Source organism: Delphinus delphis, chromosome 17, assembly GCF_949987515.2.
Source record: "Delphinus delphis chromosome 17, mDelDel1.2, whole genome shotgun sequence".
Classification (NCBI taxonomy): Eukaryota; Metazoa; Chordata; class Mammalia; order Artiodactyla; family Delphinidae; genus Delphinus; species Delphinus delphis.
In genome coordinates, this window is record NC_082699.1 from 74,499,318 (window position 1) to 74,513,943 (window position 14,626).

The 14,626-nt window shown below is 43.6% G+C and overlaps 1 long non-coding RNA gene across 1 annotated transcript in view; it reads left to right on the forward strand.

The window, feature by feature from the left end:
* Nucleotides 1–14,018, forward strand: part of LOC132440393 (uncharacterized) — a 34,120-nt gene extending 20,102 nt beyond the window's left edge. Inside the window, exon 3 of the long non-coding RNA XR_009522565.1 lies at nucleotides 13,926–14,018. This is a non-coding gene — a long non-coding RNA (uncharacterized lncRNA). The remainder of the gene's footprint in view (nucleotides 1–13,925) is intronic.
* Nucleotides 14,019–14,626: the final 608 nt, after the last annotated feature.

A 14,626-nucleotide genomic window follows, 5' to 3' on the forward strand; every position in this document is an offset into this window, starting at 1 on the left:
TTCTTTTTTGGTTTCTTTTTTGCTTTTTTTTTTCTTCTTTGGTTTTTATTCTCAGAATGAAAATTTGGGTAATATTTTTGGATGTGGAGGAAACTGGGAGTCTCAGAAAATGTCAGGAAGAACTGGGCACAGCCAGGGCCCCTCTGAAGAATTTAAAGACTGTCTTAGGGTTGCTACAGTAGCCAGTACCTTTCTGGAATGTTTTAAAGTGGCTGGTAATGGTTTCCTGGACCAGACACTTCTTTTCATCTATCTATCATTGACATATCTTTCTACTTTTTGGAAGATATCAGAAGATAAGGGAAAGGAAGGGAAAGAAATAGAAATAGCTTTTATTGAGCTTCTACAACGTGTGCAGTCCCATAGTAGTTACAATGCATAGATTACCTCATTCAGTTGCTTCAGTAACCCCATGGAGGTACATATAAAATAAAATAAAAACTGCAACAATGAGTTAACATTTAAAGAGTTCTTACCATGTACCAGCGTTTTACATGGATGTTCTCCTTTAATCTCCTTGATAACCCAATGAATTTGGATGTACAAGAGTTTAAAAGACGTGTTCAAGATCATTCATGTGGTCAAGAGTAGAGAGCAGGGACTTCCCTGGTGGTCCAGTGGTTAGGACTCCAGGCTTCCATTGCAGGGGGCACGGGTTCAATCCCTGGTTGGGGAACTAAGATCCCACGTGCCACGTGGCACGGCCAAAAAAAAAAAAAAGAGTAGAGAACAGGCCAGAATGGAGGCATGTCTTTAAGAGAGTTAAAAACCAGATTTGGGATTCAGCCAATTCCTACCCTCTCCAAGCAGGCTGGCACCTTTGGTCTTCGGTAACCTCTTTTTGTTACTTGCACGCCCCCAAGTGGAGGAAAACCGAAGGTCACATGGCACTTGAGTGGAATTAGCTGCAACAAAAAGGAATAAATAGCAAGGAGGCACGAACAATATAGGGCAGTGTGCTGGCAGGGAGGGTCCCTGAGAGCCGAGCAGGGAGGGAGAAGCCGCCCACTGTGAGATGCAAGGACAAAACGCTTTTACTCGGGGTGCGTGGTGCCATGTGGTGTAGGAGCTCTCAGGTGCCATTTGTCTTTGTCTGACTATTATTCCACAATGTCTGTTACAACTTGTTGGTGCCCTGGTACCAGGGTGATAAATCCATGCAGACAGCTCACTAGGCAGGTAGCTTCTGTGTGTTTGAAGGAAAAAACATGCATCCTTACGCGATGCGACACACTCACTCTCTAGCTTGGTTTCAGGGCCAAATGTATATGTACATATACAGATACAGGTGTGTGTATACATATGCACACACACAGTGTGCGTACATATATGCGTACACGCGTGCGTAAGCCTGTATGTTTACAAGTGTACACAGGTACATGTGTGTGAATATTCATAAGTGCACGCACGCATATATATGTGCATGTGTGTGCATAGATGTGTGTATACACACACGCACACACACACATCTTGCATCTCTCAGTTACTCCACTGGGAAAAAAATGCTTTCTTATTCTCAGTAATAACATTCTTTCTGAGGATTGAGAGGTGTGGGTAGTTACTCTTGGCTCAATCATTTTTCCCATCACTCCCGACTTTTAAAAAATATATAAATTTATTTATCTTTTTATTTTGGCTGCGTTGGGTCTCCGTTGCTGCGCATGGGCTTTCTGTAGTTGCTGCGAGTGGGGACTACTCTTCGTTGCAGTGGCTTCTCTTGTTGCGGAGCACAGGCTCTAGGCGCAGGGGCTTCAGTAGTTGTGGCTCACGGGCTGTAGAGCGCAGGCTCAGTAGTTGTGGCTCACGGACTTTGTTGCTCCACCACATGTGGGATCTTCCCGGACCAGGGCTCGAACCCAGACCAGGGCTCCCCTGCATTGGCAGGCGGATTCTTAACCACTGTGCCACCAGGGAAGTCCCCACTCTCTACTTTTTGATCTAAAAGAGAAAAATACCAGGTGATAGGCTCTTTCAGTCCTTGAGGGAGACAACAGTAATCTTACATTCCTCCAGGCTCTCTGCTCTAGTAGTGTTGCCCTTGTAAGTATTAACATATCGTATTAATCAGGGTTCTTCAGAGAGACAGAACCAATAGGAGACAGATAGGTAGATGATAGATAGATATATAGATAGATAGATGATTGATAGATAGATACAGATAGTTTTAAGAGGAGATTTGTTGTAGAAACTGGCTCATGGGGTTTTGGAGGTCAAGAAGTCCCACCATCTGCCATCTGCATGCTGGAGAAGGTGGAAACCTGGTGGTACAATTCAGTTCGAGTCTGAAAGCCAAGAATTGGGGCTAGTGGTTTAAGTGCCACTCTGAGTCAGTAAACCCAAGGACCAGGAGTACCGATGTTGATGCCTGAGGGCAGGAGAAGATGGATGGCTCACCCCAAGCACAGAGAGAGAATGGTTTGCCCTTGCTCTGCCTTTTTGTTCTATTTGCCCCCTCAAAGGATTGAATGATGCCCACCCACACAGGGGAGGATCTTCTGCTTTACTCAGTTCACCAATTCAAATGCTAATCTTTTCTGGAAACACCCTCACACACAAACCCAGAAATAATGCCTTACCAGGTACCTGGGCATCACTTAACCCAGTCAAGTAGACACAATAAAAATAACCATCACACATATGCAGTCCTGGTCTGAGGGCAAACCCAACTGGCCAGGGAGAAAATGAAATTTTGTTGAGTCCTTACTGCGTGCCACACGCCAGTCCTTTTAGCTCCCTTATTTTAATAGATCCTGCCAGTAACTTTGAGAGGGTGATAGAATTCTTCCCATTTCTATATTTGGGGAATGAGGCTTCTGTCTGACAACGTAAGTAACATGTTTTACATCCTACATCCAGTATATGATGGAGCTAGGATTGAACCCAGCTCTCACTCTCCCAAAGGCTAGGACATTTCCGTTGAGTCTGTGGGTTTCAAACTTTGGTTAACTTCAAAATCACCCACGCAGCCCTCTGAAAATGAAAATCTCTGAGTCCTGCCTTAACCCTGCTGAATCTTACTCTTTTCATAAGGCTCCTTGTCCTTTTCAGAAAAAACAAACAAACGAACAAAACAAATACAGGTCATTAAAAACTCCAGTACCTTAGGAAGGTCAACTTATATATTCTTGAAGGTTCCTTGCAGTCTTCAAATTTTGTATGAGTTATCTATTGCTGTACAACAAATTGCCCCCAGACTTATCAGCTTCAAACAACAAGCATGTATGATCTCACGTGTAATGTGGGTCAAGGCATAACTTCACTGAGTGCCTCTGGCTCAAAGCCTTTCATGAGGTTTCAGTCAAGCTGTCAAGCAATGTGGTCTCCTGTGAAGTCCTGATTTAGAGAAGAGCACTCACTTCCAAGCTCACATACGTGGCTGTTTGCAGACCTTGATCTCTTACCCTGTGGGCCTCTTCACGGGACGCCCACATAGCATGGCAGAGGAAGAGATTTCAAAGAGTGAAAGTGCCTAAGCTAGAAGCCACTATCTTTAAAACCTGATAAGGTGCAGCATCCTGCTGGTTCAGCTTTGTTGCATTTGTTAGAAATGGGTCAACAATTCCAGCTCATAGCTAGAGGGAGGGTGTTATACAAGATCATGAACACAGGGATGATGGAGGGTCACCTTGGAGGCTGGCCATCACAACACATCTCAGGCTTCCTTGGGTGGGGCAGGTGAAGGAAGGATGGAGGCGGGGAGTGGTTTGAACTCCTGGAGATTGCCGTGTGACCAGTAAACATTTGGATGAAAATAATGTCTGATCCAAATTGTTTTATCTTTGCAAAAGCAGATTTGCAACAGAATTAGGTTTGATAGTCTCTGCTTAAAAAATTTAAATAATAATGAAATATTGATTATTAACTATCTACATGCTATATTCTAAACTCTTTAGAGAAACAGTAAAGATGTGGTTATGATTACTCTTATGGCCTGCTCTTTCATTATTGCCCCTTTTTTTTCTGGTTGGTAGAACACCGAAAAGCATCAGACTTGGGGGTAGAAAGCTTCCAGCTTTGACTCTGCCATTTTTGCCTCATTTTCCTAAGCCTCAGCTTCCTCACATGTAAAAGGAGAATCAAATCCCTTGTTTTACCCTCTCACAGGATTGTAAAGAGGATAATAATATAAAATAAGTTATCCAATCAACTAATCTATGACAAAGGAAGCAAGGATACACAATGGAGAAAAGACAGTCTCTTCAATAAGTGGTGCTGGGAAAACTGGACAGCTACATGTAAAAGAATGAAGCTAGAACACTCCCTAACACCATACACAAAAATAAACTCAAAATGGATTAAAGACCTAAATGTAAGACCAGACACTATAACACTCTTAGAGGAAAACATAAGAAGAACACTCTTTGACATAAATCACAGCAAGATCTTTTTTTTTTAACATCTTTATTGGAGTATAATTGCTTTACAGTGGTGTGTTAGTTTCTGCTTTATAACAAAGTGAATCAGCTGTACCTATACATATATCTGCATATCTCCTCCCTCTTGCGTCTCCCTCCCACCCTCTCTATCCCATCCCTCTAGGTGGTCACAAAGCACCGAGCTGATCTCCCTGTGCTATGTGGCTGCTTCCCACTAGCTATCTATTTTACATTTGGTAGTGTATATATGTCCATGCCACTCTCTCAGGAGAGGGTGTGGAGAAAACGGAACCCTCTTGCACTGTTGGTGGGAATGTAAATTGATACAGCCACTATGAAGAACAGTACTGAGGTTCCTTAAAAAACTAAAAATAGAATTACCATATGACCCAGCAATCCCATTACTGGGTATCTACCCAGAGAAAACCATAATTCAAAAAAGACACATGCACCCTAATGTTCATTACAGCACTATTTACAATAGCCAGGTCATGGAAGCAACCTAAATGTCCATCAACAGACGAATGGATAAAGAAGATGTGGCACATATATACAATGGAATATTACTCAGCCATAAAGAGGAACAAAATTGGGTCATTTGTAGAGACGTGGATGGACCTAGAGATTGTCGTACAGAGTGAAGGAAGTCAGAAAGAGAAAAACAAATATCGTATATTAACGCATATATGTGGAACCTAGAAAAGTGGTACAGATGAAGCGGTTTGCAAGGCAGAAATAGAGACACAGATGTAGAGAACAAACGTATGGACACCAAGCGGGGAGAGCGGCAGTGGGGGGGCTGGTGGTGGGATGAACTGGGAGATTGGGATTGACATGTATACACTGATGTGTATAAAATGGATGACTAATAAGAACCTGCTGTATAAAAATAATAAAATAAAATTATAAATAAATCTGAAAGCGTTTTGTGAAGAATTTATCATAGTAGAGAGAGTGGCGTGTAGTATGTAGTGGTTGTGGTAACAGAATCAAATGTAATGTCTCTTCTGGCAAAAATATCCCTCAGATGTGTATACATCTCTCCATCCAGGAGTCTTGTGCTGGTTCCATTACCTAGAGGTTTCTTTTCTTTGTTTCGCTTCCTGTTGTTACAGACCGGTTGAAAAAGGATCACCCAGTCACATCCTACTCCTTGGATTAGAATTCATCTTTGAGCAGCTTTACTTTGTTTAGAAGTAGCATGCTACTTTGTTCCGGCAGGCTTACATCCTGGTGTCCTGTGTTACGTCTCTACCTGATTGTGCACATCCACGGTGCAGGGGCTGTCTGTCACGCATTTTGGTATGTCCGTAATCCCTTATAAAATTAAATATACTCTACCTCATTTCAGTAAGCTTTGGGAGTAGATAATAAAAACTGAAACCTGAGAGAGGTTAAAGGAGTCATATTAATTTCTGAATTTACCAGCATCTAACAAAGGTATGCACACAGGAGGCACACAATCTTTTTGTTGCTATTGTCTTGTGCAGACACAGTGATGGTCAAGATGGTTTCTGTTTGGGGGAAACCCATGTTGTCCTCTCTTCTTCACCATGCCTAGTGACTACTTCTTCTTTTTTTTTTTTTTAAAGATTTTTATTTTATATTGGAGTAGAGTTGATTAACAATGTTGTGTTAGTTTCAGGTGTACTGCAAAGTGATTCAGTTATACATATACATGTATCTATTCTTTTTCGGATTCTTTTCCCATTTAGGTTATTACAGAATATTGAGCAGAGTTCCCTGCGCTATACAATAGGTCCTTATTGGTTACCTATTTTTTTAAGGTTTTTAAAAATTAATTAATTAATTAATTTTGGCTGTTTTGGGTCTTCGTTGCTGTGTGCAGGCTTTCTCTAGTTGTGGCGAGCGGGGGCTACTCTTCGCTGCGGTGCATGGGCTTCTCATTGCAGTGGCTTCTCTTGTTGCAGAGCACGGGCTCTAGGCGTGGGCTTCAGTAGGTGCGGCACGTGGGCTCAGTGGTTGTGGCTCACGGGCTCTAGAGCGCAGGCTCGGTAGTTGTGGCGCACGGGCTTAGCTGCTCCGCGGCATGTGGGATCTTCCAGGACCAGGGCTTGAACTCGTGTCCCCTGCAGGCAGATTCTTAACCACTGCACCACCAGGGAAGTCCCTGGTTATCTTTTTTAAATATAGCAGTGTATATATATGTTATTCCCAAACTCCCAATCTATCCCTGTCCCCACTCCACCCCCTTTCCCCTTTGGTAACCATAAGTTTGTTTTCTAAGTCTGTGAGTCTGTTTCTGTTTTGTAAATAAGTGTATTTATTCCATTTTTTTTAAGATTCTGCATATAAGCTATATCATATGATATGTCTTTCTCTGTCTGACTTACTTCACTTAGTATGATCATCTCCAGGTGCACCCATGTTGCTGCAAATGGCATTATTTCATTCTTTTTAATGGCTGAGTAATATTCCATTGTATATATATGTACCACATCTTCTTTACCCATTCATCTGTCGATGGATACTTAGGTTGCTCCCATGTCCTGGCTGTTGTAAACAGCACTGCAGCGAACACTGGTGTGGCCTAGCATCTTCCTGTTACCTGATGCCCCAACCTCCGTGGACTGATCCTGGCAAGTACCTGGCAGTATGTCTAGATGTGCATCCACACACAAGCTTCTGTTTTCCTTGTACTCCAGGGCAGACAACTGAACCTGCTTCTTCATTTCAGGCTTTATTTAGATTTGTTAACATGACTTTGGATGCTTTCATGGACTTTGCCTTTGGAAATGCAGCCTCTGTTAATTCCCCTTTGATTGTGCATCTCCCAAGCTGCAGTTTGAGGCACCATCTTGCCTCCACCACCTGATTTCTCCACCATGTCAGGTCCTAGTCCAGCAGGAGATTCAACTACATGCGTGGTACAGATTTTACAGAGGTACTTCTTACTAATTTGTTCTCTTTCCTCTCAACCCAGCCCTAGGAGTGGATGAAACCATTAGACTGTGAATGTTTTGAATTAACTTACTTAATTATGAAGAGTCCCTTAAACTTTCCCTTTAAATCTAATTCAGGCTTCTCTTTCCAGACTGATTCAATTAAGATTCATTTTAACTGTGGAGCCCTGTCTTCCTAATTGTTCTTTTTAAGTCCTTTAAAAGACATGTATCAAATTCCCAAGTGCTGTCTGCCTTCTCGGTTTACCTCCAATTCCTTACTTAATGAAGCTGAAAAGAGTGGGTGATTACATTGTTCCTCTATCTTTATTGGACCTGCCCAGGAGAATCTGTCCAATTCTGCTGAAATACTACTAACTTGAAATTTTCACAAAGACTTAAGAAACATTCTGCATATATATAGGATGTAGGAGAGTTATGCCCAATGATTTTTTTAATTAAAAATATATTAATGGAAAAGAATGTAAAAAGACTATATATGTGTATAACTGAGTCACTTTGCTGTACAGCAGAAATTAGCACAACATTGTAAATCAACTATACTTCAATTAAAAAAAAACCACCATGCCACACACAGTTAAAAGAAAAACAACAAATAAAAAATTCCAGAGCAAGTGTTTTAGCTCCTAATGCAAAAACAAACAAAACAAAATAAAACAAAATATATTAAGTGCCCATTATATGCCAGACACTCCTCAACATGCTTTTATTTCAATGGTGAAAAAGATAGCTGTGGTACTTGCCTTTGGTCCTCACTTCAGTCCAGTGAGAAAGATGCTGGGGCAGGTGGTGGTCCTATGATGTGATACATGTTGTGCTAGAGATACGCCCAGAAGATTGTGTTGGCAAAGAGACGTGACACTTCTTTCTGCTTAGGGAAGAGGTATCACGAAAGGCTTCCTGGAGGAGGTGACACTTATGCTCTTCCAGAAAGATGAATACGAATATAAAATATCCAGAAGGATTAATTGGACATCATTCAGTTGCTAGGTAGAGATACCAAAAAGAATAAGTTTAAGCACAAAGAAAGAAGTTATTGACTGCCACAAGTGAGGGGTTCAAGGGACTGCCCAGGTATGGGTGGAATCCCGGTCTAGACAATGTCTACAATTCTCTTGTTCTTACACATACATTTTATTTTCCTGTTTGTTTCTCTAGAATTTTTCTCCCATTTAGGCAAGTGGAATACGCTAAGCTGATCCAGGCTTGCATGGTCCTTGTACAAATGGGTACTCTGCCAGGATCCACGTCAGTTCCCCAGAAAAGGACACTGCATGGTCCTGTTTGGGCCACATTCCTATTCTCTTACTCACTCATGTGTTCAGTCATCCACTGCAGTTAATTAGAAGCACTGTTCTCGAGTTTACCTCTGGACACTGAAATCTGTGCACCCAGGTCAGCCTGAATCACGAGCCTCCCATGAGGTTGGGGAGACCAGCTATATTATGAGCATTCCCACCATGCTGGAGAAAGGAATCCCTTTAAAAATATTTCTGGACAAATTAACAATGGCGCTATATGTGTTACACCATGCAAAGATAAGGGGGGTCGTCCTGTATGAAGTCCTAGAGTTAGAGCCCTCGGGGTCCATTAGGGTAATGCCTGCACACTTCCAGGTGCACAGGAATCGCCCGTGGATACTGATTCAAGGTGGATTTGGATTCAGTAGATCTGGGGTGGAGCCTGAGACTCTGCAGCTCCCTGCTGAGCTGATACAGCTGGACCGTGGACTATGCTTTGAGCAGCAAGGCATCAGTAATCCAAGTCATTTAATATGGTTGGAGTTTAGGTGACAAGAAAGGGTCAAGTGGTAAAGGAGACGAGAGCGATGAGAACCCCAGAAGGCCTGGACCCTCAAGGCCCTTGTTCAGTTATTCTCCATTTGCCTGATAGCTCCACTTCTCACCTTACTTGGTGCCCTGGGAGGCTGCCCTGGTGGACTACATCATCTGTGCAGCGTTTCTAGTTTCTAGTTGCTGGTGGGAGGCACCAGCAGATGATGAGAGTAAAAGTGGCCACAGTATTTGCTCTCACTGTTCTGTCCTTGTTGGACCAGAGCCTGGGTAGCAGCTGGTGCTTCTACCTATGGCCACAGCCCCCAGGTAGAGATGGTTCCCCTGCAGCTCCCATCAGGTTCTGGAACACTGCGCCCTCGCCCTGACCCTGGATCCAGGGGTGGTGGCTGGTTCCAGCTGTGGTTGGTTCCTGGGTGAACATCCCCCCTTGATGCTGTCTGAGCCCTGCTGGAGTGTGCCATCTGTTTTCTGCTGGGACTCTCTGATGCACCTCTCATTCCATGTCTGTAAAATGGGCTAATAATGGCTATGCTGCCTGGTTCTTGTGAGATTTATAGAAAACAGTTTATCGAATGTGCCCGCCGTGGTGCCTGGACGTGTGGACTCTTCACAATTGAACACTAGAAAGGCTCATTGCTTCTCAGTGTTCACACACTCCTTTTTAGACAGTGTCATTCACCCTTCTCCTGAGAATGTGCTGTTGGGACCCTTAGACTCTGGCCCCCAGGCCACAGCTGGTCAGGCCAGAGGTAAGTCAGTAGCCCAAACTAGGCCAGTCAGCCTCTGCCTGCAGGGAATCTGGAGTCCAGGTCTCGGAGCCTTGTAGGACTCTGTCGTGCTCTTCATCTGGAAGACCACGTAAAGCTATGGATGTGAGGCCTCGCTTGTTTTCAGAGCAGGTAAGGAAGTGGGGAAGAATGAGGAGGAGAGATTAAAAGGTGAGGGGGAGAAAGACCGGGAGAGAGGGAGAGGCACCTGGCGTCTGATTGATTTATATTTTGTTTGTTTGTTTTTGCGGTACGCGGGCCTCTCACTGTTGTGGCGTCTCCCGTCGCGGAGCACAGGCTCCGGACGCGCAGGCTCAGCGTCCATGGCTCACGGGCCCAGCCGCTCCGCGGCATGTGGGATCTTCCCGGACCAGGGCACGAACCTGCGTCCCCTGCACCGGCAGGCGGACTCTCAACCACTGCGCCACCAGGGAAGCCCGGCGTCTGATTGATTTCTTATTCCTATTTCTAATGCCTCCTGAGGTCCCGCTTCCTTTGCAGGACGTGAGACTTTCCCAGCACCCTCAAGGCTTTGTGAGTGACCGTCTACACAGACAAGTGGGTGATGTGGTCATTTCCCCTTGAACCCGGTGGCAAAGGAGTAGCCCCCTGAACAGAACCTCTGTTGGGTTAGGAAGGAATAAGGGGTAGCTGGCAAAGCAGAAACCAGGGCTAGTTAGAGTGAAGCAAGCACGTCATGCAGTGTAATTCGAGCGCTGGAGAAACAATCACTTCCCTGGGGTTTTTCCTGGGATGTTTACTGGCCCCCTCCCGAGCAGAATGGAAAAAACTACAAGAGCAAGTTCTCTGACTCAAAGGGCCAGCTTGTCATTTCTCAGCATTCCTGTGATTTTGCGTTCAGCCAGCTCCAGTTCAAAGTGAACCTGCCTTTGGGCACAAAAACTCAGCTCCAGGTTTGTGAGTGTGAGTGTAGCTGTGCACGCAGCCCTGACTGCCCGCCAGCCCTGATGTCAGGGTTCTGACAGCACGTCGAGCCGCAGCCTGCTTGCTGGCGAAGCCTCTCAGCTTCTCCAGCATCACCGAGGACTCTCAGGGCGGGAAGAGGGCTCGTATCCTGCCTTCCGATGGTTCTCTCACGATCTTTTTCTTGACTTTGCCATCCCTCTGCTTCCCCTATGGCCTTCAGAAACTGCTGTGCACTCTCTGTCTTGCTTTTTTTCCAAATGGAGAATATTCACATGACTTACACTCTCCAGATTACTAACAGGAAGCCATTGGATGCAACAACCTTTCCCTGAGTGCTGAGGATGTTGGAGGATGATTATGGCTCAGAGTAGAACAGGTGAGACATTGCAATAGGCTGGGCCGGGACGCATACGCCCCCGTGAGCTCTCATTGGCTGTCTTTCTCCACATGACCTGGCTGATCTTCCTGCTATTGGTGCCAGCCTTTTACCCTTTACCCTTTACCTTCAGCCCTTACTGGGCCTGTACTCCTCTTGTTTAGCTGCCCTGGGGATCTTCAAAATCCTATGTTTGGAGAACAGAGACCCGATTAATTTGTGATGCAGAAAAATCCCCTCCTTAGGTATATACATCAAATCAGCTTCCGGCTCTCACTTTGTACTTGGAAAGATACCTGTTGGTGAGCTTTTCCTAAACAAAGAACAATTGTCTTCCTAAGAGCATTCTTCTGTCCTCCTAAAGCCAAGCTTAGTGCTTTCCAGATTCTACTCTCAGGACTCCTCCAATCTCTATGCTGCTTCCCCTTCTCAGACACCAAGGACCATATGAAAGGGAATGTGTCTCCTTCTCTCCGTATTTACTCTCTTAGTATGATAAGTTGGCTTTGACCCATTCCTTATACTGGTTCCAGCTCTCCCCCCCATCTTCATTCTCTTACTTTTTACCCTCAGTGCACTTTAGTTTGGGTCATGAGTGCTGCTACATATTCTAGTTACAGCTTTGACTATTTTCCACCCTAATTTGGGTTCTCCCTTTGCCAGTGTCTCCTGAACCTACAGAAGAGTTTGATTAGTCCCCAGCATCCACTTACCTTGGTGTTATTTTCCTTCCAACGTGGTTTTCTCCATCTGTAGGGTCAGAGCTGGACATATGTTTCCTGAGCTATCCAGATGTACCAAACTATCCAAAGAGTCCTTGGCCCCAAATGGAGAGATTATTAGAACAGCATGTCAGGTTTCCTTCTGTCACTGCCCTTCTAGGTCTGCCAAAGCATCTCTTTCTTGTTTTATTTTTGTTTTTTGTTTTTAATTTTTTGGCCGCACCACACGGCATGTGGGATCTTAGTTCTCCGACCAGGGCTTGAACCCAGGTCCGCTGCATTGGGAGAGCAGAGTCTTAACCACTGGACTGACAGGGACGTCCCTCTTTCTTGGTTTTAACCTCTGCTGGAATCACGCCTTTCATTGAATTCTACACTAATGTCACATTGTAAGTGTGGCTATGGTTAATGGGGATTATGACATTTATTGCAACTCAAACATATACCTGACTTTATCCTCTGAGTACTTAGTAGGATTACACATCCCTTCTCCTTTGAAGTTAAACATGTGACTAATTTCAGCCAACAAAATGAAGCAAAAGTGAAGAGCTTTGCTTCATGGAAGGAAGTCTAAGACCTTGGGTACAATTTGCATTGTGCTAGTCCTCTGTGATGACAATGTAAGCCCATGTGGGAGGAGAGCCTCTTATGGCCTATATGCCTGGCCGACTAGGGTTTGGGTCATGTAGCCTAAGAGAGAAATAACTCCCCTCTTTTTTAAAGTACCGTAATGTGAGATTGCTTGTTGCTGCAGTATAACCTTGCCTTATCCTGACTAATACAGTGATTGCATCCTCTCTCCGGGCTCTAGTTTATTCATTTGTAAAAGGATGTAGTTGGACAAATTATCACTTAAGTTTCTTTCATCTCCGACATTCGAGGACTCTACATCTTATCTGACAGTATCCAGGCAAGAGCGGTGGCCCGTTAGTTGTTCCTCTTGGAATGTTTCCATGAAGCTCATGAATGATTAAGATATGTGTCTGGATAACACTCAGTGGCAATAGAAATGAGACAGCTGGCTAAACAATTGTAAACTCTAATCAGGGTGTGTACTCCAGATGCTCAAATATTATTCTCAAATGTCCAAATAAATGCCCATCACAATTTCGATGCTGAGATTTTTTCTTTTTCTTAACATGATTTTTACTGGCTGTCAAACTAATTTGTGGAAAGCCCATAATGCAAGTGTCACATTGTTTTATTAGGGACATATGAGCATTGTGGGAAGTGTTTATGAAACCAAACGTGCAGGAGAGATAAATAATACACCAATAAAATACCAGAATCACAAGAGCAATTTTTTCAAGGGGAAGCACCTTATCATTGAAACAATTTTTTAATAATATTTACAAATATGGTTGACTATGTTTTCCTTGTGCTTAATATCAGTTATTATTATTTTTTAAAATTTATTTTATTTATTTATTTTTAGCTGTGTTGGGTCTTTGTTGCTTCGTGGGCTTTTCTGTAGTTGCGGCGAGCGGGGGCTACTCTTCCTTGCGGTGCGCAGGCTTCTCATTGCGGTGGCTTCTCTTGTTGCTGAGTATAGGCTCTAGGCGTGCGGGCTTCAGTAGTTGTGGCTTGCGGGCTCTAGAGTGCACGCTCAGTGACTGTGGTGCACGGGCTTAGTTGCTCTGGGGCATGTGGGATCTGCCTGGACCAGGGCTTGAACCCGTGTCCCCTGCATTGGCAGGTGGATTCTTAACCACTGTGCCACCAGGAAAGCCCTATTATTATTTTTTGACTAAGGAAGAGTAACATGGAGAAAATCTATTTACAGACTTCCTTGATTTGATTATTTTACAGCAGATTCCATGCAGAAATTTTGGAATCAGAGTGACTGACTTAGAATTTTGATTTTGCCATTGTTCATAATGTGACTTAAGCTCTCTGAGTCTTACTTTCTTGATTTGTAAAATGAAGATGCTGTTAGTTATATTTCACAATAAATTGCAGATAAAATTAGAGTATGCATATGTAGTCATTAGTGGAGCAATATTGATATCATCCTTGCTGTTATCATTGTGTTCATAGAAAAGACATACATACTGGCCTCCGATGGCTTCACACGGCATTGATAACACACTTCAACATTATCAGAGTCTACTGACATCAAACAGCCACAAGGTAAGATGAACTGCCCTTAATGCTGCACTCTGTCATTTTCAAGATGACTTCACCCACAGATTATCACAGGGGCTTTCTCATAAAACCCAGCTTAGTGAGTTAATCAACCTGCGGGAGGTATTAGAGGACAGAATGGATGTACATTTCAAAGGAGCTTTAGCCCTAAATCGTCCCAAATCACATGTCTGCACAATTTTCTTCTCCATCGCAGTTAACTTGTTGGTCACAACTTATTGAACAGCTTTTACCTGCTTCGGTTCTGGAATAATCCTTGCCATCCATCTCTCGTCAGTTTAACAAATGCTTCCCTCTCTTCCTAAGGTTGTCCATGAAAGGGAAGGGACTTCATTTCACGTGTAAAGATTTAAGTGTTTGAATGGTGGTTATCTTCCAGAATTTAAAAGAAATCCCATTCTTTGAAAAAAGAATCAAGAAGTATCAATATGTATCATGGGTAAATTTTATCTGGCATCAAAATAGTATAATAATAGCTAATTGAGTTCTTCCTATTTGCCAAGCACTGCTATGTGCTTTACACAGAGAAATCATAATTGCCCTGTGAGTTTCTGTCTCGTGATATCCTTTTCATTTAAAGTTTATTTTTTATG